Consider the following 27,548-nt stretch of genomic DNA (forward strand, 5'->3'; position numbering starts at 1 on the left):
TAATTCCACAAGTTTTTAACTGGGGAACTTTGGATAATGGGCCAAATTTTCTGAACTTCGGTTTCCTTTATATAAAATAAAGATGAGCAGACAAGCTTCATATGGTAACTTCATAGGGAAACTTCAAATATTAATACAGATGATGCATTTTAGTTATCACATGCCATACATGATTTTTATGGTGTCTACATTAATGATGGTCATTGCAACTTATTAATATGGGATTATGTTTTCTAGAAGTCTTCAGTGAGTTTGAAATTGTATTTTTGTACTCAAAATTACATGAACAAAGGATATTTCAAGACAGTACTATTGACATAATACATAAAATACCAGAAATGTCTCCTTAGCTATGTTTTTAAATTGTGAATTCAGAAATTGTAGAATGTTTGCCAAAAAATTATAGTGGATTTATAATGCATTTGTACATAATATATACATATCTTTATGTTTTATATATATAGCCTATCTATGTACTTGTTAACTTATTCCTTATTCACATATTAGATTTTGATACTTAATAGGCAAACAAGGCATGAAAAAATGTAAAATCAGGTTTTAGCTTTATGGCTAACTCCATTCATACTCGATTCAGGTCCTGACCCACTATATACTAGTTTTGTGTTAGGAATAATTTCAGGGTAACTGAAATTATATATAGGATTTACAACAGAAATAATGCATAATTTTATTTATTTATTTATTTATTTATTTATTTTTAGAGAGAGTATTCATGCGAGTGAGGGTGGGCAGGGACAAAGGGAGAGGGAGAGAGACAATCTTAAGCAGGCTCCATGCTCAGCGCAGATCCTAATGTCGGGCTCCATCCCAGGACCCTGAGATCATGACCTGAGCCAAAACCAGGAGTCAGATGCTCAGTTGAATGAGCATCCCAGGCATCCCTGGATGTAGAATTTTAAATTAACTATTGACTCTTAGGTATCGGTTTCCTCATCTGCATGTGTCTATTTTTATAAATTAAATGTAATAACATCTACAGAATACTTAGCAGTCCTAAGATGATCAATAAGTTACTTCAATAAATAGTAGCTATATTTGTTCATTAAGACGCTCAAGAACTTTTACATCCGACCATTACGACCTGATGTACATGTTTTAACAAATTATACAACAATATAAGAAGAGAGAATGAAGGATTCTTTAAAAATAAAAAAAAAAAAATTCCTACTCACTTATCAACATTCTGAGTTTTTAAAAGTCATGTCATGGGACGCCTGGGTGGCTCAGTGGGTTAAGCCTCTGCCTTTTGCTCAGGTCATGATCTCAGGGTCCTAGGATTTAGCCCTGGATTGGGCTCTCTGCTCAGCGGCGAGTCTACTTCTCTCCCTCCCACAGCAAGGCTCTCCCTCTGTGATTGCTCTTGCTCTCACTCTCTCTCAGATTAATAAAGTCTTTGAAAATTTAAAAAAAGTAAAAAATTAATTAAGTTAAAATTAAAAAATAAGAGTCATTTCATGAAATGAATGAAGTAGGACCTTCATTTGTATTTTAAAGACAGAAAACACACACACACACACACACACACAAAAATTTACCAACTTGCTGAAGGTCAGTCCTGAGAGCCCTTTGCTCTTTTTTTGTGAGAACTCTGCTTTAGAACCCAGGGGTGGTAGAACTGTGTTGAGTTCTAGAGACAAGACGGGGAACAGGTGGGTAAGAATGAACCTGGGGCTCAAGTGGGAGATGGACACCAGAGAGGTTCGGTTAATCATAGCAATTCCCCCAGTGAGTGAGGATGGAAAGGAATGAAAGAAGCAGGGCAGCACTGACAACTTTATCTCATGTTTATTCCATGAACAGATGAGTACTTGGTCATATGCTTAAATCTGAGAACTCTTTCTCACTTTAAGGAAGATATATACAGGATGCTATTAAAAAAAAAAAAAATACTCAGCATATCCAGACCTCTCTCCTTCCCACCCACCCCATTTAATGGAAGTCTGAGCTCAATAACTGGTAACTTGTAACTCTAAATTAAGAAAATCAAGTAAACATCAGTGAGGATAAGTGACAGTTGACCCTTGGTCTGAGCATGGTGTTTTCCACAGGAGGTGGAAGGGATCATGGCAAGCTAGAACACTTATGTTCTGTCTAAGTTGGCAGCTCTGTTGGCCTCCCCCTCACTGTTGCCTGAGAGCATCTGCGACTCTCAACATGACTTTTCCGAGAGAAGCCTAATCTCAGATTATCTGTATTGAATTTCCTAATTCTTCAATGTTGGAAAATGATTTTTTTAAAGCTTTGCAGCCAATGAAATGGTGACATTTTCATTGCAATTTTGAAACCTCGGTGTAGGATGAATTATTCATCTTTTAAATTTTAGTTAGTAACAAGGTACGTTCCAAAGACCAAGACCAGAAAAATAGATTCTGTGCTCTCAGTGATTAGTAACATATTCAATACATTCTCACTATCTATGACCATGTTATGGTTGTCAAATCTGCTAAGTTCAAGCTGGGTCAGGTATTGGAATTTGGCAAAGCTAATTGAATGTACTTATGTGAAAGTCTTCATTCGGGCGCCTGTGGCTGTCGGTTAAATGTCAATCTTCAGCTCAGGTCATGATCCCAGGACCCTAGGATCTAGTCCCACATCAGGCTCCTTCAGCAAGGAAACTGCTTATCCTTCTGCTCTCCCTGTTTGTGTGCTCGCTCTCTCTCTCTCTCTCTCTGTCAAATAAATAATAAAATAATAAAATAAAATAAAAGCCTTCATTGACCAAGAATCTCTATATTCAGAAACTTGAGTGTTTCTATTTTTAAGTTGTACTTAGAAAGATAGAGAATTTGTTCTTTCCACATGAAAACAATAACAACATGAAAGAGGCCCAGCTATTCTTTTTTTTTTTAAGATTTTATTTATTTTTTTGAGGGGAAGGAGAGTGCTAATGGAGGGAGAGGAACAAGGAGAGGGACAGGAGACTCCCCACTGAGCTTGATCCCAGGATTCTGAGATCAGGACCTGAGCCAAAGTCAGACACTTGACCGACTGAGCCACCCAGGAGTCCCAGGCACGGCTCCACTTCATCTATATGTAATTGAAACTCTTCTGTGTATTTTTCAAATCCCTTTATAAGCTGTGCCCTATCTACCCCCACGATTACGTTTGCCTATCTGCATATACCCTATACTCTAATGACTTCATTCACTTGGACTTCTAAGAGCATACACGCTTTTCTTAATTTTGGGGTTGCAAACACTCATTTCTCTTTTTGAAATGTCCTAGACTCTCTGTACAGCTGGAACAAGGTCTCCTGATTCAAAGTCTCAGCAGCTTCTTCTCTGTCAAACCTTATTGATCTTTCCCCTGAGCACAGCTGATCAATGCATTTGTGTGAGTCTTATACAGCTGGTCACACCAAAGTTTTTATTCACCCTCCTTTGCAATCATTGTTTTTAAATATATGTCATCCTAACTAGTCTGCAAGTTCCTCTAAAACTAAAGCTCTATCCTTACATATGATTATATATATCCTTATATATCCTTTATATAATGTGGGAATCCCCAGGGAAAAAGTTTGCACAACACTTGTTTTACTTGGTAATTAAATGAAAGATTAAGTGTTCATATATATAAGTATATATTCATATATATTCGTATATATTCATATATATCCCTATATATGAATATAATATGTATATAATATATATATAATAGATATATAAAATCTTTTATATATATATACACACACACACATTATATATACACACACGTATTTTAAGTATAAAATACATATCCCTTCTGTGGCTTCTAATTAACATTTTGTAATTGTCAAAAAAGAGAGTTTAAAAATTTCAACTGAGCCAATTGGTGATGCAAAATCAAGCTAGACCCCTTGTGTCATTTGCTTCATCAGTACCAATTAAGATGAAGTACCCAGACTTGGCTAGAATAAAAATTGAAGTTGATGATAAACACTGTGGAGGGTGAGTCGGCTGTGTCCTTCCCATACTAAATAAAGACTGCGTATTTAGGGACCGGATCACCACAGTGTTGAAAATCAGCCCCATCGGCTCTGCTTGGCAGTCCCTGTCAATACTCATGATGAACTCTAAATTATGTTATTATCTCAAATTTCCAAAAAGCAGAACAACTTGGTTATCCACAACTTTAGGCTTCCTGACTGAGATGAGATTGCTACTTTAGCCTAACCATTGTTTACCCCTGAGCTGGTAACACAATGGTGAGAGGTGAAATTCTTCTCATTCCAAAGATTCCTGAAAAACCACGCCAACCAGTGTTTCCTGAGGGTGCTGGAGAGGGGAGGGCAAGAAGAGCGTAGTCGGTAACATTGAGGACCTGGGTCAATACCTTTTTCACATATCTGAAGCAGAATGAGAGGAACACAATAGCACAGAATTGCTCATTTATGGAACGTATATCATGTGGATATTCTCGAGCAGGAATTGAGCTGAGTGGTGGAATTACAAGATGATAGGAACACCATCCCTCTCCTTAGAAGCTCACAGTCTAGTGGGCAGGGCAGACACATAGCCTGAGACTAAAAATGCAGAGTGGGAGGATGAAAGAAAGCACAGGCTGCTATAAAAGCAAGAAGGTTAATTTGCCTAATTAAACAGCAAGCTGAGATTCAAACCCATGGCTGTCTGGCTGATTAGAGGCAGGAGCAAAAACTCATACTCATGAGGCTGCTTCAAGATCCTCATTCAGTGCCAGCTCACACCCTATATCGTCTCTTGTTATTTTCATAACAATTTATTTTTTTCCTTCTTGCACAAAATATTAAAAAATCTGTTAAAAAAAGAGCATGCAATCTACCACAAGCCCAATCTAATATCCAACAATTAGGGACCCACCTTTCCGAAGAAGTAATGATTTGAAACAAAGATACTGTGGCGAGATATTCACTCCTCTCAGGGACAAACTTAACCACTGAACGCTGATGGGTTTTTTGTCAGGGCTGCTGAATGCAGATATAGATAAAAACCTGACCAGAGATAGACTGTCAAGGTTGGAGAAGGGAGAGCTTGATCAGAGAAAGGCAATTAGTGCCAAAGAGAACTTGCAACTGTCACTCTTTTAAAATGAGATTATAAAATAGGAAAGATGGAATCATTCCCCCTAGTGCTATTCCTTTTCAATGCCTGCTGGCTTTCACTTTCAAACTCTGAAATTCCTACAACTGAGAAAATAATGTTTCATTATCTCACTTCTTTATTTTCCCCATCCCTCTAGTCTCCACTGTAGAGTGGTACACAGAATTGCTTTGTCCAGAACCCGTTGTATCTGTGAGAGCTCACACTTGAGTTTCCTGGTATTCAGAAAAGGGCTGGTTATTCACTTGATATCAGTACAGCAATATAAAGAAGAAGGCAGAGCACTGGATAAAAATAAATAAATAAATAAATAAATGGAGTTTAGACAGTGCTCAATATCATGTAGGTTTCTGATTCTGTTTGGGTTGTGGAGTACCAAAGCTATGCTACCAGAAAGATTGCAAAAACAACTGAAATTAGGAAGAAGTTCTGTAAATAAGTAGAGAAATGTAAATGAAAGGGAAAGAAATATGAAAAGAAAAGGGGGGAAAAAGTGCCTCACTAGCACTGTTTTTTCACTCACTGGAAACGGTGGTTCATTGGTTCCATCGGCTCCCACCCACCCATAGTGCATTGACCCAACACACCCACCCATAGTGCACTAACCCAACATGGCAGGTCCCTGGTGCTCACTTCTCCACCCACTTCACCCGCACTCAGGCAAGACCTGCTCTACATCCTGGGACGACTTCTCTTCACCTTCAGTACAATCCCAGATGTCGGGGCTCCTGAGAATTCTGTCAGTCCCTCAACAGGACAAGGATCCCCACCATCCTCCCCTATGTTAGCTGCACACTCTGCTGCTTTCTCCATTGTATTTATTGCATTTACCAGAATGCAACCTCCTCTTTGCTTCCTTCCTACATCCTGACTGAAAATTAGGGCAGAATCTATGCCTTTGTGTTCCATGAGACTCCACTCAGAACTTTCCGGGGGTCAAACCCCAAGTATTCAGTGACGGAGTTGCATTTGCCCGAGAGAAGGCATGCCACAGGAGCAGTTACTTCTTTAGCACACCCCTCTGGGTCTGTTGATTTTTAAGAGTAGGATGCAAAGATATCAAAAGCAGTTTAAAAGCAAGATCTTAAACAAGCTTGACCAAGTACCCTGTACAAATCCCCAGCACTTCCAGCCCAAGCTGAAATTATTACTCTAAGCTTGCTGGCCTGATGTGAAAAACCTAGCAGCATGTCTTAATATAGCCATGGGAAAACATCATCTTTAATTAAAGAGCTTGTTCTCTCCCTTCAACCCTCCTCTCTTTTTCTTTCTGTGTGTGTATGGGGGGTGGGGTTCCTTCTTTGAAACAAGGCTTTTGGATCCTTGATTCCTTCAGTAATTATTTGTGTGACAGATGCCAAATTTTTTAATCTACCTATGCATTCATTCTTGATATGCCAAATGGAAATAATAGCTGTCCATACTAGCTACACCCTGCCCTTACCCACATTCTGCCTCCATGAACCTGGCCAACCAGTTTGGTTTAAATAATGGTTCTAGAGTCTGATAGTTTATTACTTTAAGGTTAAGAATAGCAAATCTTTGGCAAATAACAAATAATAAATGAATTTTATAAAGAAAATTCACCCTAACCCTAATTTCTTAACCATCTATGGTGAAGGAATAAAAAGTTTGTGAGACATTGTTTTGGTAATGAAAGATTTTTACCCTAACTGAATCTAGCTAGCATTTTTAAAGAAAAGATGTTTTTTTTCTTATAATATCTCTTACCCTGAGACTTGTTGCCAGGCATTCAGACAACACAGGGAGTGGAGAAGATTGTGGAAAAGATTTGCAATAGAATTATGCAATTTAGAGATTAATGTATTTCTCTCTTTACCACTGAGTCATTGTTAAGTTGGAGGGCTGAGAATAAGGTAAATGATTTTATTTTTAAATCAGTTACAGGTCACATTTTGATCTGGTTAATTTTATAGGATTTTATCATAAGGGAAAATAAATTAGAGGAGGAAAAAATGAATATACTCAAAACCTTTATTGTTCTTCTACTTTATTGAAAATCAAAATGATAAAATGCCCACCAGTAGTAAAGAAATGTTTAAGTGCTGCTTTTTCAACTGGATGAAAAATAATGCAGCCCCTAGAATTATAATTATTATGGTTATGGAACATATTACTTATGGATCTTATGAAACTCTAGAGGTTAAACCCTATTAACAAGACTTACTAGGAAAGAATATTGCTATATGTCCAGGCATATATGTTCTGGGTCTACAAGAATATATATAAGACATGTATTCTGCACACTGGGCCTGTTAAAGAGGGAGTGAAGATGATGATGAGAAGCTCTTGTATAAAAGGGTGGTTCAAGGGGCTGACAGGATTCAGAAGTAAAAAATGCAGTTGAATCCAGTACATTCATGTTCAGCATATGCTGTGACCTTCTTAGACCATTTATTTGATCATCTTCAAGAATTAGACGGGTTGGGGCTTTCTCCAAGTACTTTACTGCTGCATTTCCAGCAACTTTGTGGTGTCTGAAAAGTTAGAGGATCTTCATGAATAAAAGATGGTTGATTTAGGATTTTGGAATGGGAGATAGACACATAAATAATTATAATATATGAGAAAAATGTGCTGTATATAGTCTAATTCAGACTATATTTCCTCCTGGGCTATTTCTCAAAGATCCATGGATCATATATACTGGACTCATTTGGGATCAGTTGTATGTTTCTGGGTTTTTTGTTTTGTTTATTTTGTTTTTGTTTTGGGGGTATGTGTGTGTGTGTGTGTGTGTGTTTATGTAAGTACACGAGCCCCAACAAAAACTGTTATATTGACATTTTTTGGAATGAAAGTTGTCAAATTATATTTTTTTAACTATTTTTATTGGGGATTTTTTTGGGGGGGATTCTTAGAAACATAAAATTTAAGAACTACTTCAATAGCAGCTCAACATGGGTTAGTTCAAATAACCATGCTCATACTCTAGAAAAAAAAAAAAAAAAGGTTTCTTACCCTCAGACCTATTGCTATTTTGGTTCAAATAATTCCATGTTGTAGGGACTGTCTTGTGCATTATAGAAAAATTAGCAGCATCCCTGTTATCTATCAGCAGATTCCATTAGCAGGCTCTCAGCTGTGACACCAAAAAATGTCTCCAGACTGCCAAATATTTCAGAGGGGGCAAAATCAGTGAGAACCACTGCTCCAAAAGGAGAAATGTGTGGTCATTATGCAGTTATTTTAAACTCTTTGTATACATTAAGACAAACACATAAGAAGCTATTTGCTAGTTCTCATTTCTTTCCACTTAGAAGCAAATTAAAAACCGTTTAATCTCTCATATGTTGAAATACTAAACCCACGACCTCAGAATGTAACTTTATTTGGAGACGAAGTCTTTAAAGGTAATTACATTAAAACAAGGTCTTTGGAGTGGACCATGATCCAGTGGCCAGTGTCTTCATAAGAGAGGAAATTAGGGCACAGACACGCAGACCTAAGACCAAGTGAAAACACAGCGAGAAGACAGCCATGCGCAAGCCAAAGAGAAAGATCTCAGGTGAAACCAGTCCTGACGACACCTTCATCTCAGACTTCTAGGCTTCAGAATTGTGAGAAAATACATTTCTGTTTAAGCTTCTCCTCACCCACCACCATTGGTGGTGCTTTGTCATGGCTGTCCAAGCAAACCAAAACAACTATGTAATGTTGTTCTTCCTTTCGATGCTCCAATGGCTCCTCCCAAGCACAATCTTAGAAGAGCTGGTGTCGGGGTGCCTGGGTGGCTCAGTGGGTTAAGCCTCTGCCTTTGGCTCAGGTCATGATCTCAGGGTCCTGGGATTGAGCCCTGCATTGGGCTCTCTGTTCAGCGGGGAGTCTGCTTCCCGCTCTCTCTCTGCCTCTCTGCCTCTCTGCCTACTTGTGATCTCTCTCTGTCAAATAAATAAATAAAATATTAAAAAAAAAAAAGAGACCCACTCTTCACTTAAAAAAGAAAAAAAAAAAAATGAAGAGCGGTGTTGTTCTCACGTGTTTGTCTGTCTTTTCATACCTGGTGCCTGTGCTCCCATCTCTTTTATCTGTACAACCAAAGCCTGTACTTACTTCAAGGATATTATCTTCCCTGATATTTCCCTTAATTTACCAATTTTGTGAATGCTTTCTGCTTAGAACTTCTATAGTTCTATCTCTTATGAAGAGATGAAAGATAATTATAATCATATATGCTGTTTTTCCAACATGGCAGGTTGATGTAGATGTATAGAAGAAAGGACCAGAGAAAGGAGTCAGAGAGTTCTAGTTTCAAATATTGCCTCTTCCAATTACTTCCTTATGACATTGGACATGTATATTGATTTCTGAGAGACAGAGGTTTGGAATCTTTTAAATGGAGATAATATTCTCCCTTGTTTGCTTGGCGTAAGAAAAAAATGAAATTGTGCTGAAATATGGTCCTTGCCCTGCTCTGCTTGCCAAATGCCACACAAGTGTTCTTAGGTAGAAAACTTATCTTATATCCAGAATCCAGGTTAAAGGCAGTCTGTGAAATGTCATTGTCAAACTTTTTTTTTTTTTTTAAGATTTTATTTATTTATTTGACAGACAGAGATCACAAGCCCCAGCTGAAGGCAGAGGCTTTAACCCACTGAGCCACCCAGGCGCCCCCCAAAATTATTTGTTTGTGTTGAGGAACATGAGCTAGTAACTAACATAAAGGTTAAAAAACAAAACAAAACAACACTATGCATTATATTTCCTCAAGGGAGAACAAAAATTAAAGAGGTTAAATGTTACAACACCATAACTAAGATGAGAATAAGTGATAAGATTCTTTAGGAAAGGAACACGTAATTAATATCTGTAGTAACCAGAAAGATCAGACTCATAAGTCATCTCTGAATTAATGGATTTTTGTCTTTTATTCAATAATTTATTATTTAATTTACCCATAATTTAAAATACTTTCTTCCTAAGACATAATCGTGATGCAAAGAGCACTTCTCTTTTGTCAACCTCTTCTTATATGATGGCGGGACCAGGCTCATTAATACATCTAATAAGGCAACAAAGTAGCTATTTTTTTCTTGCTTGTACAGAATGCAAAAACAGAGGCTTAGAGTAGTCCATGTTTTTTATCCTTCCTGTATCTCTTGAGTCCTTATCATGCATGAAGCAGTGATCCTGGGGACTTAGGAGTACCTGTCCTTACGTCACCAACACTCTAGGGGCAGATACAATCAAGAGAGCATACCAGCAATCGCAGGAGACTGAGGCCGGGAATCTGGATGTGGAGCCTCATCCAGCAAACATCACAGTGGAGGGGGAGGAGTATTTTCACCAGTGAAATATATCCAATTGCCATCCTCTAGCTAGAAGCTTCACTGAATCCTTGATTAAAGATACTGTGATTTCATTAGTCAGATCACTCTAAATAGGGCCTACAGCACTTCCCAATTAATAGATCAGCAGTAATCAGCAGCTAATTATCCCCTTGACTGCCGTTGATTTCCTCTCAAGTTTGGGAGTACACAGTGTGTGGGAGTGGGTTCAACAGCAGCACAGTCACACCACCACAGGGGTCTGAGCCCAAGGGACTAGAGACCACAACACACAGTAAAGGTAGCTGCAAAAGGAGTAAGAAAGAGCCGGGGTTGGGTGGCCTGAGGACCACAGAGATGCAGGAGGGAGTGAAGGAGAGAGTCGTGGAGACAGAGTTGGACTGCATCCTAGAGATGACGGCATCTAATATCCTCACCGGAGAACACTGAGGCTGAGAAACTCAGACTTAACACTAGCTGGGCCCTTGGACATTTGAGGCTCTTCAGAAAATTAAGGTCACGCATAATTTGATCCTAGTTTCACTACTTACTAATTGTGTGATCCCAGGCAGGTTGTAACATTTCCTTTGTATCAATCCCTTATCTATAAAATGAAAACAAATGTAAATAAATACTTCATAGAGCTGTTGTAATGGAGATATGATTTAAAAATATAAAGCCCTTAGAACAGTGCTTGGCAAATTATGAGTGTTTAATGCTAATTAAATGTTAATTGTTTTACATTATTATTATTATTACCACTCTAATTTTACTGCTCTAACTACAATTACTACTATGTTTTATCATTACTACTTTCAAGTGTAATATACATTCATTCAATAATTATTTACTGAATCCATCTTCTAAGACAGTCTGGGAGTTAGTCATCCTTTCTGATAACTCCCGACCTACTAAGATAGGAACACAAATAAAATTCTGTTTTGCTTTGTTTTGTTTTCCCCAAAATGCACAATCTTACTTACAAAGTTATTTATGAGCAGAAGACTGAAGCTGGCGTAGGGGAGGACTGGGAAAGTCACGTATAAAAACTTCATGGTCAACTTGCCCGAGGTGATTAAGAAATACTAAGAATTGTGGAAATATTAAGCAGCAACGGTAAATGTGAACACAGGACGGCTACCATCAGGATCCATTTTCATGACGGCTGAACGCCAGAGTCTCTCAATCTTTGATGATTCGACTTTATTGGAATTTGAAGATAAGTACATTACAACAATCATAGGGATGGCAGGATCAGAAATCATCTCACCTCAGGGGTGCCTGTGTGGCTCAGCAGGTTAAGTGTCAGCCTTAGGCTCAGGTGTGATCCCAGCATCCTGGGATGGACTGAACCTACTGTCATTCTCCCTGCTCAGTGGGGAGTCTGCTACCCCCCCACTGCCCCTCCCCCCCACTCATGCTTATGCCTGTGTACTCTCTCTCTCTCTCAAATAAATAAATAAAATCTTTTTAAAAAAATCAACTTACTTCAGTGTGTCTCTTCATTCAAAATCAGAATTTAATTTCTCCAAAAAAATGTTTTTAGACTTTGTGCTGTATTGTTACAATTCAGGAAATGCAGGCTCATTTAAAATGGCATAATTAATAAATTGTTTAGCAAATGTTAAAGGAAGGTATAGATACTTAAAAATTCTTAATCAACCTGTGGGAATGTAGCATCATAAGCTATGCAAATTAATTGAATCAATGTAAGTGAGGAAATTAGAGAGACACCTTGTCATTTAGATTTATATATAACATCCATTTATATAGATACTACTATATGCCAGTCACTGTACCACACTCTCAAAATTAGTTGTCCCAATGAACTGATGAAGTACATAATATTGCTCTTATTGTGCTGATTAAAGAAATCTGCTCAGAAGTGTTCGTAATCTGTTTAAAGTCACAAAGACGGGAAATAGATGACCCAGAATCAAAACAATGAATATATGATTCTGGATTTGATGATTGTCATTCTACTTCACTTACAAGTTTTCAGCATGGAATCATTGGAACAGATACTGGTAGAGAAAGGAGCCCGAGGGGCCCTAATTTGTGTTAGCTGAACAGGCAGCTAGAAGCGACAATGGCAGTAGTTCATATAACTTTCTGTCTTAGTAGATTCTGGAAGTCCTGCAGTCATTTATGTTATTTCTTAAATTACTTCTTATACCGGCAATGATATAAGTACTAGTACTTTTAAGTACTCTAATCGTACTAGACCACAAAGAAAGGTATTTTGATTTCTGATCTGGCATTCATAGAATTTAGATTCAGCTAGTGAACATACACCGCATATCTATGAAAGGCTGGCACTAACAATACCAGAGACTTGCCCGTGCGTGGCTTCGTTCTGGTCCTATAACAACCTTGCAATGATATTAATGGTGTTGACTCTACAGCCAGATTGCCGAGTGTTCAACATTCCAGAGTCTCTCTGTGTCTCTTTGTCTCTCTCTCTCTCTGTGTCCCTCAGTATCTCTGTATCTCTCTCTATTTTTTCTCTTTTATTTTAATTTTTTTAACCAAATTAATCTTGGAAGTCTGCCCCAAGGACCTGCCTCAACATGAAGTCAACCGAGGAGAAATTACAGCAAAAAATAGAAAGAGAAGGAAGGGAGAAGGAAGTGAGCACTGATGATTTTGCCTGTGCTTCTGTACTCAGAAGCACCCTACCCTCCCTCTATGCATACAAACACCAACAGCCCTAAATACCAGCTCTGCCTGAGTGTATCTGGGTATATTTATCTCCTGCTCCTAGTAAATGCCTAGTCATATCTGTCTCTGATCAAAAGATCTCTTTAATATGGAGCTTTAATATGGTATACCTCTTCCCAGGCTTGTGTGGAAAACAGAACAGATTGCTTTGAGGGAGGCAGGCTCTCTACTAAGCAGACAGCCGGATGTGGGGCTTGATCCCAAGACCCTGAGATCATAACCTGAGCCAAAGGCAGAGGCTTAACCCACTGAGCCACCCAGGCGCCCCATGACACACTAGACTTTTTGCTGCCTCTATCACCAGATCAGTCAGTGCAGGATTTTCCCTCAGTCCTATTTGAAGAATCTGTTCTGGGACTAGAACATAGAACTCATTTCTGATCATCCCTGTGCCGATTGCCTATTTTGTTTCCTTCAAAAGAAGGCTTGGCAGAAAAGATGATCAGAAAATGACTTCAAGAGTGTGACACATTGAAAGAAGACCCTCCGAGGGCTGTAGCACTTGTCATGAGAGCCCATAGTTGTCGACACACTTAAATTCTTTGGGGGGAAGTTCCGACACCAGTGTTTCACTCAGGTGACACTGCCTGTCAGCACCTGTGACAGCAGCAGAAGGACAAAAGGTCCTCTGCTCTGGGACAGCTGGGGCACTGAGGACTGAGTGCAGGGGGGATGTCATCAGCAGCTGACAACTTTCCTGGTGGCGGGAAGACCCGGAGCTGCCTTGGGCATGTCAGTCAGTACCCAGAGTCTTCTCCTTCCTGTCAGTTTCCAGCCTGACCTCAGATTAAGTGACATGTCAGGATGACCTTCTTGAGCGTAATGGCTAGAGTCCACCAAATGCTGTGGAACCCTTCTCAGTGGAACCAAAGCTGGCACCAAAATGGTAGATGCGCCTAAAGCCGGTCACCCGATGACTGCTCTAGGGCTGGATAAAGAGCCGTGCTCTGACAATCTTCTAGCAGTGTCTTCACTCATTCGCAAAGGACTTTCACATATGTTATCCTATTTATTCCTCAGAATAACCCTGTGAGATAAGACAGATAGGTTCCAGTATTACCAATTTATAAATAAGTCCACTGAGACTGAGGAATGAATGGCTTGCCCGAGCCTGAGTAGCTAGCCATCGATTAACAGTGGCTCAACCATAGAGCCTTCTTGCCGTTAGGTCCACAGTGATGTAGATTTGCCAAAGATAGGGCAAAAGCGATGACTGAAAGAGGCTTACTGAGGTCAAGCTTCAAAGGCTGTATGATGTTCTACCTGGCTTCTCTGTCCACTCCCCCGGTCTTCAGAGTCCCTCTCATTTCTCACATGGTTGGACTCACACTCATCACAGACAATATACAAAACACTCAGCTTAATATTTACGAATATTTCCTGTTTTTATTCAGTCCTCACAACAGCTCCAGGAGTTGATTCCTATCATCCAAATTTGCCAAGTGAGGCGACCGAATTTAGAAATACCTGACAAGATCATGCACAGGAAATTTTAGAACCAGGACTTGAACCCTTATATTTTTATATTATTCAAGCTGGTCTTCTCTATGCCAGTATTTCTGAAACCTCATATGCAAATACAGTCTCAGGGTCTCAAAAGTTCTAATGTTCAGTAAAACAAAAACTGTCAATGGTAAAGGGAAAAAAAAAAAAAAAACATAGGAGATATTCTGGATCACTTGTTTGATGACCTAAATAAATGAGTGCTGACACACACTTTGGGGACCAACTTTTGAGTTTGTGTTTCTAGGCTTGTGAGAAATCAAGAACATTCAATGAGACTGATTATTCTTCCGTGTAACATTTCTTAATGCATGAGTTGTTGGATAGCACTCTATCCATTCCTCTAAATTCAGTTCATATCAGTTCGGTTTAAATCAACAAAAATATGCTTTGCAGGACTAGATACAAGGTTTTGGGATAATACATACAAACCAGAGATGGTCAGACTTTTTCCAGGTCTCAGAGACCATCTCCACAGTCTGAGTGTGGGAGAGCCGTAAAATAGGATAATTCAGGTAAGACTTTTACTTTCATAGCCGAATGTCAAATCTGTCTCTGGTCATGATTCATCTAAAGAGTTTGATGCTCTCTAAAATCATTGCCGTCATAACATATATAAGCATGTTTATTATAGTTGCTGGCACAGAGTAAGCCAGACAAAAAGAATTATACTGTAAGACTCTATTTATATAAAATTCTAGAATAGTCAAACAAATCCATAGTGACTGATAGCAGGAAACTGGTTAAGAGGGGATCCAGGGAGGGGTTGGAAGGAGAGACGTAAGGAGGTTTGGTGGGTGATGGGGTTGTTCATAGTCTTAATTGTGTTGATGGACTCATGTGTATATACATATGTCAAAACTTATCCCATTGTACATTTTCAATAGAATATGTTTGTTTTACTGTATGTAAATTATACCTCAACAATATTGTTTAAAAATAAATTACTGGTAATGATTTTTGATATTTGATAATTATGTATAAGCAATTTAAACTTCTAGCCTACTATATTTGGATTAAATGGATTAGAAAAGAAAGAAGATTGTATGTCCCTCACTGACCTCTTGAATTCCAGGTGATAATTTTTGAGGACTGTATTCCCAAGGTGATGGACTCTTTCCTTTCGCCATCCAAGCACTAACCAGGCCCAGACCTGCTTAGTGTCTGAGATCAGAGGAGATCAGAATAGTATGTCTGGAGACAGATTCTTTTCTATCTCTGCTGCTCAATTTTTCTTAGCAGAGGTTGGGCAGATTAAACCCTTTGCTTCAGACTTTTCCAACTTCATTATAAGGTTCTTCTTTTCCCAACATTTTTTTTTCCAGTTTAAATGGTAAACATCTCTTATATTCATGTATATAGCTAAATATTCCTTATATATCAATTATACCTCAATAAAAACATTCCTACCTATAATTTATATTATGTATATTTATATACATAATATTTCTACCTATAATTTATATTGCGTGTGTGTGTGTGTGTGCGCGTGTGTATTTGGGTTCGTTTAAGATCTATTTATTTATTTGAGGGGAAGAGGGGCAGAGAGCGAGGGAGAGAGGCTTAAACAGACTCAACACTAAGCAAAGAGACAAACATGAGGCTTGATCTCATGACCCTGAGATCAGAACCTGAGCCAAAACTAAGAGTCAGCTGCTTAACTGACTGAGCTACCCAGGTGGCCCTGTTTATATATTTGTATATACTTATATATGTTAAATAGTACTTGGTCATATACACATAGCCTTACTTATTATATATAATTTTCATTATATGTAATACAATATAATATTATGTATGTATAATTACATATTAATATCATAATATATGGAATTATATAACATAATTGTATATAAATAAATATAAGTCTATAGTATACATTCATATAATTAATATATGATATAATAAAAATATTTCTTTGATTGACAAGAAAATATCTTTATGGAAAAGCAGTCAAATTCCATGATGGGAATTTTTTGAGACAGGAGTAATCCAAAACATGCCTTCAAGATTTCCAAATTCAGAAAAAACAAAGTAATACCTAATTAAATATTTAATGAATAGCAAAAATGTGATGATAGCCTCAATGTACAAAGCAGAGATAATATACCAAATTATGACACATGAACTTGACAGACTTTTCTGCAGCCATTGAAATTATAATTATGAAGACAATAAAGCCAAATGAAATGCTTATAATAGAAAGTGACAAAAGCAGAATGCAAAATCATATCCATGCTATAATTAGGTTTTGCACAGAAGATATTTATGAAGTTTTTCACTCAGTATCAAGCATTGTCATAGGTCCTGGAATTACAGAGATACATAGAGAAATTCCCTTCATTTTAAGGAGCTCACTTTAGTTGGGGAGACCGACAAAAGTACAATAATCTGTGAGACCCCCTATAATAACTAGATAGAGTGTAGAAGTGGGCCACAAGAAGGAGTAATAAAATCCATTGAATGAACTAGAAAACTTTCCAGAAAAATAGATAGCTGCATATGTCTGTGGGTTAGAAGGCAGCAGAATCTGAGAGGAAAATCCCTTTGGTATGTCTGAGAGAGATGAAGAGGTCAAACAAAGTTATCTTCTTAGCAGTGGCAACCAGTAGGTCTATCTCAGATGGCCCCGTTCTCTCTCAGCTGCTCTAACTCCCACTTACTCACATCCTGAGCCTACAAATCTTTCCCTGGGAGTCATCTTTCCCTGCCCCCATGCTGGAGCCTTTAGGGTCACCTCGGACACTGTCATAAGGTATTATTCCAAGCTTCCACAAATCTTGGCCTGCTTACAATATCTTTTCTGTGTGATGCTGTCAACTTTGACATGTAACCAGCAGCACCGTCCATCCAGATTCATCTAGGACATTACACCCAGGGAAATAAAAGTTCAATCCAGAGAGTGTCTGGTGAAGGCGTCAGTGAATTACCATTCATGAGCCAAATCTGAGCTGCTGAAAATTTTGGTATCACATGCAAACTAAGAATGGCCTTTACCAAGTGCACTTGTGATGAACCCCAGCTCTTGTATGGAAGTGTTGAATCACTATATTGCACATGTGAAACTAAGAGTGCAATGTATGTTAATTAAAATAAAAACTTAAAAAATAAAGAATATCCTTCACCATTATGAATGATTACAAAAATTGAAGGAGGAAATATTTCATGACGTGCAATAATTACATAGACCACTTTTTTAGTATCCATAAATAAATTTCTATTGGAACACATCAATTTCACTCTTTAAAAAATTTTTATTGTGATATAATTAAAATGTAACATTGTTCAAGTTGTACAACTTGTTGGTTTGATACATTTTTATATTGCAATATTATTGTCACTGTAGCTTTAACACCTCTATCATTTCACTTAATTATCATTTCTTTTTTTTTACAGTGAGAATAAGTAAGATCTAGTCTCTTAGCAACTTTGAAGTTTATAATACGGTATTGTTAACATAATCACTATGCTGTGCATTAGATCTCCAGAACTTATTTACCTACTAGTTGCAAGTTTTTCCCTTAATCAACGTTTTATATATAGTTTCAGGCAGCTTCTGTGTTGCCAGTGCAGAAGTGAGCTGTTGTGACAGAGACCATATGACCTGCAAAGTTTTAAATATCTGGCCTGTATCTGCAAGAAAAGTTGCTGATCCCTGGAATAGAGAAATCTGAACAGTGTTTTTGCCATTTATTGTATTATTAACTATATTTAATTTAAATAAACCCCTTCAGTGGCAATGAACATAAAAGTTTAAAAAAAAATCAAGTGCCACATTTATGTTTCTCAATGAAGTAGAGGATGAGTATGAGACTTGCACAAAATATTTGATAATTACCTTCCATCCTGGCAGTCAACTGTAATAGCACTGACCGCATGAAACACAAAAACATCAATCTGCCCCAGCATCTACTTAAACCATGAGAAGTAATTTTAACAAGTCTGCCTAAAGATGACAATTTCACATACACATTTTTTTTTCCACTCATCACAGTGTGGAGCAGAGCTTTTACTGTAGATGAAATACCTATTATTCTAAATTAAGTTGTTTATTTTTCCACTCCAAGTTTCTTTGTGCAGTATTAAAAGCAAAAGATAATCATTAATGCGTGGCTACATTAGCAGAAGAAATCTTTGCAGACAGTTAAAAGATGGTTTTAAACTGTTGTCATTATATGCCTCAGATATGGTGTCTGTTAATTCCAATACTAGTTGGTAGGTTTGTTTCTTTCTTTGTTTCTCCCATCCAACTCATAGACTCAAAGTAAGTATTTCTGAAGTTCATTATGTGAAAGGTGAACGTTAATATAAAATGAGTATTCTGCAAATTCACCCCCAATATTTTTAGAAGGAAGATATAAATCACTTGTTTCTCTGGTGATAATATATAAACACTTTTGATGGAGCACATTGTATGGCAAAGGCAATGTTCTTATAAATTAAGAAATCAACAGAGAAGATAGATACTTGGAATTGATTTTGTTGCACAACCAAATACTTCCTTGCATAATGGATAATCATGATTGCATTGAACAGGGTCAATAAATCTACCACTTAAAATCATATTTGTCAAGATGTATAAATACATTTATAAATACAGAGTTAAAATGAAGCTACCCCAAAATGTTTACCAGTGGATGTTCTTAATTCCAAAAAAAAAAAAAAAAAAGACTTGATGACAACCTATGCTCACTCATTGTTATCAAGTACCAATCTAAGTTTTGAAATGTTTGACACTTGAGAATATGCTAAGTAGATTGTGTACAACTGGTATTATTTCTTCCTTAAATGTTGGGAGGAGGTCATTCAGAGGACATGACTACCAGTTAACCCATGAGCTGAATCCAAGTGAGCAGAGACTCCTTACCTCCTTCCCTGTCCTTAGGATATATGCACTGTCCCCTCCACCTTTGTTTTTATAGTGAGAACCATTTCTAAGGAGGCAGACTTGAGAGGTTGATGGATGAGGTGCTAAGACCCTCTATGTAGTGTACATGACTGAATCCCATTTAAGTCTCTCTATACACTTTAAGATTCTTGTGGGTGGGTGTAAGACTCTTCTTGTAGCCCCCCACAAGATAAGCCTCTTAAGTAAGTTCTCTTCCTTATTCAACTTATCACCTACCAATCTGAATTAGCCAGTTTCTTCCTCAGTCTCTCCTTATCCTCTAGGTATGGGAGGCCACTTTCATATTTCACCTAGGAAGCTCCCAAGTTTGCAACCAACAAATGTATGGTAAAATTTGCCAGTAAAGCCATCTGGAACTTTCACTGTTGGAAGGATTTATTGTTGGAAAGGTTTCAATCACAAATTCAGTGTCTTTAATAGATAGGACACTAGTCATATTATTTAGTTCTTCTTCAGTGAGATTTGGCAGTACCTGTCTTTCAAAAATTCTTTTCCATCTCATAAGTTGCCAAATTATGTGCATAATATTTCCATAATATTTCTCTCCTAGGCTCTTAATGTCTGTAAATTCTTTATTATTGTCTCACTTTCATTCCTGGGATTGGGCAGGCGTATCTTCTCTCTCTCTCTTTCTCTTGATCAGTCTGGCTAATGGTTTATCAGTTTGATCTTTTCCAAAAGCCAACTGATTTTATTGATTTTCTCTATTGTTTTTCTGTTTTTAATTTTATGGATTTTTGTTCTTATTTTATTATTTCCTCTCTTTTGCTTGCTTAATTTAGTCTTTTGTTTCTTAAGGTGGAAGCTTAGATTATTGACTTGAGAACTTCTATCTTTCCCAATGGAGCCATTTAATGTATTGAAACCCCTTGAAATTACATTAACTACAAATTTTGATATGTTGTAGTTTATTTTCTTTAAATTCAAAACATAATCTAGTTTCTTTAATCACTCACCTTTGTCCCATTGACTTCTTTAGAAGTGTGATCTTCAATTTTCAAATATGTAGCATTTTTCCAGAAATCTTTCTGTTACTCATTTTTAGTATACAGTTATTTTGACAGAATAAATGTTGTGGGATTACAATTTATAGACCTGTGGAATCCACAGTGGCTCTTGATCTTTCAAGGTCACATACAAAGTCTATTTAGGTCATCCCTAGAATTCTGTTCCCACAGATGCTTCTTAGAGAACGACATACAACAGATAAGGATGAGATCTACAAATTTAAGAAAGTGAATTATGTTTAAATGCATAACTGTGGGTAGGATATCTGGGTTTGGGTTCTGATATATTGTCACAAAATTGTTTTGTTTTTTATGTTGAAAAAATATGGATATATGAACAATTTTCAAGGAAACCTTTGGGAGTGACAAATATGTTTATTTTGGCCATGATGAATGGTTTCACAAGCATATATGTATGTCAAATTTTTTATTAAAATATTTTTATTTATTTCTTTTAAAGATGGAGAGAGTACAGGGAGAGGAAGGGGGGGCAGAGGAAGAGGGAGAGTGAGAGAATCCCAAATAGACTAGCTGCTGAGTGCAGAGTCCAACACCAAACTCCTCTGAGATCATTACCTGAGCCGAAACCAAGAGTCTGACACTTAGCTGACTGAGCCACCCAGGTGCCCCCACAGATGTCAAATCTTACCAAATTGTACAGGTTATATATTTGTAGTTTATTGTGTGTCAATTTTACCTGATAAAACTGTTAAGGAAAAAAAAAATCTATATATCTATTCATGGAGAAGTCATTACCTACCTCCTATCCCCCTGACTTTTACTTTAGATTGCTATTCTCATAAGAAAGTTGGATTGACTCTGAGATCATCTTGCTTCTTATCTTTTTCCCTTGCTTCCACTGGAAAGATAATTTTCCAAAATGAGAGACAGCTTTTGTTGCCTGGATTTAGAGAAAATTCATCTGACGCTAGTGGTCTAACCTGTGGATCCATGGATCTGAGGCTTTTTACATCTTTCCCGAAGACCTTCACCTGAGGCTGTGTGCCAGCATCTGGTCAGTGGTGGGATAGACACACTTATGTTATCTCTGAATGGCGATTTTATCAAGCAAATAATTGAAAAAGACATATAGGGATAACAATTTTTAACCACCTCATGATTACCTGAGTGGCCACTGAATACAGGCACTGGGTTAAGCACTGGGGAAACACAGGTAAAAAATACACAGTTCCAGGGGATTGTCAGGTCCACTCGGGGAGGAAGACACGTTCAACTAATAGAGAGGATGAGAGTCACAGAAAGGCATATGCACAGCGCCATGGTGCCCAAGGACAGGCAATGAATGATTTGGTTAAGGAAGTACAGGAGACAGTCCCTAAAAGATGGCATTTCAGCAGGACTTTGAAGCATGTGGGAAAAATGAAAATGCTCTCTCACCAGAGAAATTAAAGTTTTTATCACATTTTATATTACATTACTATTTTGTTTTGGTGAATGCAAGGAGAATATTTAAATCAAAGCCTAAAAAATGTGTATTTTCTCTCTCTTCACTTTCTATTTATTTGCTCACTCTCAACCTGGGATTATGGAAAATGACAGCTTTTTGGTAAGACCTGAATATGTGTGAGCTTCAGTCACTCCTTACATTGAGTTGGGAGTGGCGAATTAGTTCAAGAGAATTATTAAGTATTCAACATAAAAACCTCTGTGAACCTGGAAACCCCATTCATATAACATATAATATAGTCATATATATACATAGTTATAGCTATATAGTTATAGTTATATATGTAATATGTACTAGGAAACATTGCATATATATTTTTTTTTCATTTGGGATTAAGATGTTTTAAGATTCAGGTATCTAAATAACAGAAAAATGTGATTTCTTATTTATATGAATTCAACTTTTATTCCTTGGCCACGTTATTAAACATATGATAAACAATTTTGTACAAATCTATTCGTTTCACCCCATCTGAACTCCTTTTGCCTCACCACCAGCTGTTTCTCTTTAATGTTTTGACATAAAACATGCACATCCATACAGAGAGGTTTTGAATTAAAACTCCAGTTGTACAAGAGAATAAAGGTGATACTTTGGCATCTGAATAATGAGTCTCTAAACCAGCCGCAGGGGAAAAAAACAAGAAAGGTATCACACATTTTGTTAGTCAGGAAAAATATAAATTAGTTACCATTTTAACAGGATCTGAGGGAAGTGAGTTACAAGTTTTAGTTCATTGTAAAAATGGTAACATAAGAATTAAAGTTCTGGATTAGAAAGAGGCTAGCAACCGTGGGATGGCTGGTTATATAAGAATTTAAGAACATCACCTTATGTAACATGTCCTAGTTAAGTTTTGTCAAAGATCCTGACAAAGAAGAAAACTGGAAAATGACAGAAATATTTTTTTCCAATTTATTTATTTTCAGAAAAACAGTATTCATTATTTTTTCACCACACCCAGTGCTCCATGCAAGCCATGCCCTCTATAATACCCACCACCTGGTACCCAAACCTCCCACCCCCCCGCCACTTCAAACCCCTCAGATTGTTTTTCAGAGTCCATAGTCTCTCATGACAGAAATATTTTTAAGACTTATGGAAAATAGCTTGAGCATCAAGAACTTTCTGTTGCTTATGTGTTCTCTCTCTTGTTTTATTCTTAATAACAATATTAACAGTTTAGGAAGTATTCTATAAAGAGATATAATAATATCCTCACCTCATTCCCAAATTTTAGCTTCTTTGCCTGAATTATTTTTTATCGCTTTTAATTATTTATCATATTGAAGTGTGAATGAATGAGTGATTAAATAGAATTCTAAGCATTTTAAAAGATATTTGCATATTTTCTCACTAAAGTATAAGATATTCAAAGGCAAGGACTTTCTATGCATATTGAAGCAGGGTAGTTAATGCCAGCAATTAGAAGTTGCAGTCCAACGTTTTCAACATGAAAATGAATGACCCAAATGTTAAATTTCATTTAAGTGTTTTCTAAAACATTAACACGAAAATGCCAGAAGAGTGTGATATCAGCCCTATTCATTTTAGTGGATACTATGCAATGAGAAGCTATTGGAACAAATTCTGCAGAGAAAATTGAAAAGGCTACCTATAGTTATTTATTCGTTCATTCATTTTAGCTACTACTATGTGTCAGGTATTGAGTTCAGAACATTAGATTTTGGGTTACCCTAGAAAATATAGGATGTCTGGTTAAATTTCCATTCCAGATAAGCAACAGATACATTTTCATATGCATAAGTGTCATGCAATATTTGTTACATACATTTAGTGGCAGGAATAGTGACCCTAAGAAAGATAAATATGTCTTAAGTTTTAATCTCCAGAATTTTTAAAGTGATATTACTGGAAAAAGGCTCTTTGTAGATGTAATTAAGTTAAAGATCTTGAAATGAGACCATCGTGGATTTCATGTGGACTCTCAATCCAATCACAGGTGTCCGTATAAGAGGAGGAAAGAAGGCAATATGAAGGTGAAGACAGAGGTCAAGCAACACACCTCCAAGCCAAGGAATGCAAGGCTTGGCAGCAGCCACCTGGAACCAGGAGGGAGGCCAGAACAGACTCTCCACCAGAGATAGATCTCTGATAACCCAACCTACTGACAACATGATTTCAGAGTTCTGGTCTTCTCAACTGTGAGAAAAGATTTCCATTGTTTTAACCCACCCAGTTGTGGTAACTTGTTATGTCAGCCCTAGGAAACTAATAAAACGCATATACTAAAAAAAAATATTGGTTGTTCATCTGAAATTCAAATTTAATTGAACACTCTCTAGTTTTAGTTGTCAAACATGGCTACCCTTCTTTAGAGGAATTATGTCATTTACTTCTCTAAAACACAAGGACAAAGTGTTATTTGTTCTGCTTTATATTAAGAGACTGAACTTTAGGACACTTAAAAATTTGCCTAATAACTAAAGAGTTAATAAACAACCAAGTCAGAAATCAAGCTTGGTACTTCTAATTCACAATCTTTAGCTATTAACTACTCTACCATGCTGTGTTCTCCAATGTCTAAGGGTGAAATTTATGATATAATATTAAGTGAAAAAACACAGTCAGAAAATTATACACACAGTATCATTCCAGTATGTGTGTTTGGGTAGAGAGGGGGTAGAAGGGAGAGAGACAGAGAGAGAAGGAGGGAGGAAGAGAGGGAAGAAAAGGATCAAAATGTTCGAGGGTCATAGGGCAGAAACAACATAATGCAGGTGACTTGCATTCAGGAAAAACTCAATGCCTGCAGGAAAACTCGAGATTATATGTGCCAGTAGCTCTCAGGGTGCAGAAAGAGGACATATTAAAGCAAGATGAAAATGAAAATGACCATCCAGAAAATGTCAAGATAACCAATGTGAGCAGAACAGAGCAGAAGATGCTGTGGGAAGACATTTGTATTGTCATCACTTGTTCTGTAACCAGGTTTTTATGTCTGGACTTCCAGCAATGTCAACAGTTCTCTGATGCAGAGGTGTGCAGATTTATACTGCAAATCTGGCTCAGTCTAACTCTGCCGGTGGTCTTCCCTTTCCTATGTATTGAGAGGGCTGTGCTACAGTTTCTCCAATGTCTATTCCAACCCTCCTATGTGATGATCCACAAGATGGTAAATAATCCTGAAATATACCAGAGACAGTAAAAAATAGCTACTCCAACTTATAATGAACCTGCACATAATGCTGACTGGGGAAATACCCGTTTAGATGTGATTGAAAATTTCCTCTTGATTGAATGCCATGGGTTAAGACAGTTTTTTAACTGTTTTAACTTCTAAAAAAAGTTTATGTTCAGCAGTTTTGGATATATATATATATATATATATATATATATATATATATATGTGTGTGTGTGTATGTATACACACACATACATATATATACACATAGAGTAAGCAATTATATTGCATGCATTAATTAATTAATTTCGAGAGACAGCATGTGCATGTGAATGGGGAGGGGCAGAGGAGGAGGGAGAGAGAATTTCAAGCAGACTCCTCACTCATCATGGAAACTGTTACAGCCCCACAACCCTGAGATTATGACCTGAGCCAAAGGCAAGTTGGGGGCTTAACCAACTGAGCCACCCAGGTGCCCCAGTCATGTTGCTTTTAGGTCTTTAGTGAAAAAAACAACTCCCAAAAATCTAAACTGATTTTACTCAAATTCTTATACAGAATTTGAGAAGTATCATGATAAAACCAACCCCTACACAAGAGAGCAAAGCAGAGTGAGTTATTTTTGGGAAGCCATGAGTAGGTAAAAATAGAGGTAAAGTGAAACTTGGTAATAGCATACATGAACAGGGTGTTCTGGTAAATCTTCTCTTATATAACATGTATCTGTATAAGGATTCAAAAATAGTGCAGGGTATGTGATATCTATCCCCTGAACACAATTAGAATAAAATCCATATTGATTTGATACAGAGAACATTTTTTTTTAATTATAGGTATCAGTAAAAAAAGACATTTGTGTAAAGGATACACCCCACCCATCTCTTTTAGGGAAATAAGTGAACTAAAAAATGGCTATACACTTGCAGAACACCTAAAAGGAAGAATCAGTAGAACTATTAGACAAAATTGCCTTCAGTGGCAGAATCATTGCTTTGTTTTCCCCATGTAATTTAATTTTCTAACCTAGATACACAAAAAACGACAGCTTCTAAACCTATATGAATAAAGGCTCATTATATTAAATGCAGTGGAAGATGTCTGACATTTCCAAGTTTGCCTCCTCAGTTGTTATACAAGATTCTCCATAAGCTCTCCTTCCAGCCCATGTCCACAGAGCAGGATGAAGGAGACACTGAGATCATGAAGCCACATGACAGGAAAGGCCTTGGCCACCAACTGAAGGAAAGCTGCAGACGAGATGTGCCCAACCAGGTCTACCCACATCAAAATGTGCCTGAGAAAGAAATAAATCTTTGTTAAGCTAAAATAATACAGTTTTGGGTATTATTTGTTATGGCAGCTAGCATTATTTTGCTTAACAAATAGATTCTATCATTCTTTAAAGTTGCAACATACTTCAAAAATGTTTAGACACAATAACCAAAAGACAAGCTAATAAAGTACATTATAGAAATTAGCCCTAGAACTATGCCTTATTTGGGTTTTATTTTCCTTTCTTTCTTAGGGTTTGACATTTTCTTTGTTGACTTTCTACAATTGTCTACATGCATGTACCCATATCCAACTGTGATCCAACTGTGAATTTTAAACTCTATTCATCCCTATCTTTTATTTGAAATTAATACTGACTTGAAGGAGTTCTTTTTATCTTATTGGTTAAGGGCTGGAATTTTGTTCTTCATTCTTTATTTAAAAAGCAGACAAGAGAATCTGTTTCCCTGACTTTAGTTTTACTTGGACACTGCTATCATGTGGTTTGCCAATGAGTCTTTGCATTTATTTTCTAAATTTAAATAAAAGATTCTCAAAGCATTTTAAACAGCTTGACAACAATTCTCTCAAAATATTTTTCTAGTTATGCAATTCTGATAATGGCTTTAGGTTTTATATGCAAAATGCCTAATCCATTAATTCATTGTTCAACAAATACTTAACATAATAATAATAATAATATTATTAATAATTATAATTATAATATTATATTTTATTATAATATATTATAATATATTATAATATAATTATATTATAATATATTATAATAATAATAATATTCATAATAATAATGAATCCTACCATATGTGCCTTTAATTATTAGGAGTAGAGCAGTAAAAAAAAAGTGAGAGTTTGCCCCACAATCTTGCAGTACATAATTAAAGAATTTACTGTTAAAAAACTTTTTGTTTGTTTCTTCCCATAGGATTGAAAGAGAGGGTGATAGAAAGGGAAAAAAAAAGAGAAAAAAAAAAAAAGTCTATATACTCCTGAGTTCATGAACATAAGGGACCAGTAATCTTAGGGTGACTGCATTTTATTACTTCAAGATCATGAGGAAGCATGTACTGCTGGTATTCCCACTTTGCTTTCCACTCTTGTCTGCTTCATTTTGACTCTTTTCTTACATTTCTGTT

The sequence above is a fragment of the Neovison vison genome, chromosome 4 (assembly GCF_020171115.1).
Source record: "Neovison vison isolate M4711 chromosome 4, ASM_NN_V1, whole genome shotgun sequence".
Taxonomy (NCBI): domain Eukaryota; kingdom Metazoa; phylum Chordata; class Mammalia; order Carnivora; family Mustelidae; genus Neogale; species Neogale vison.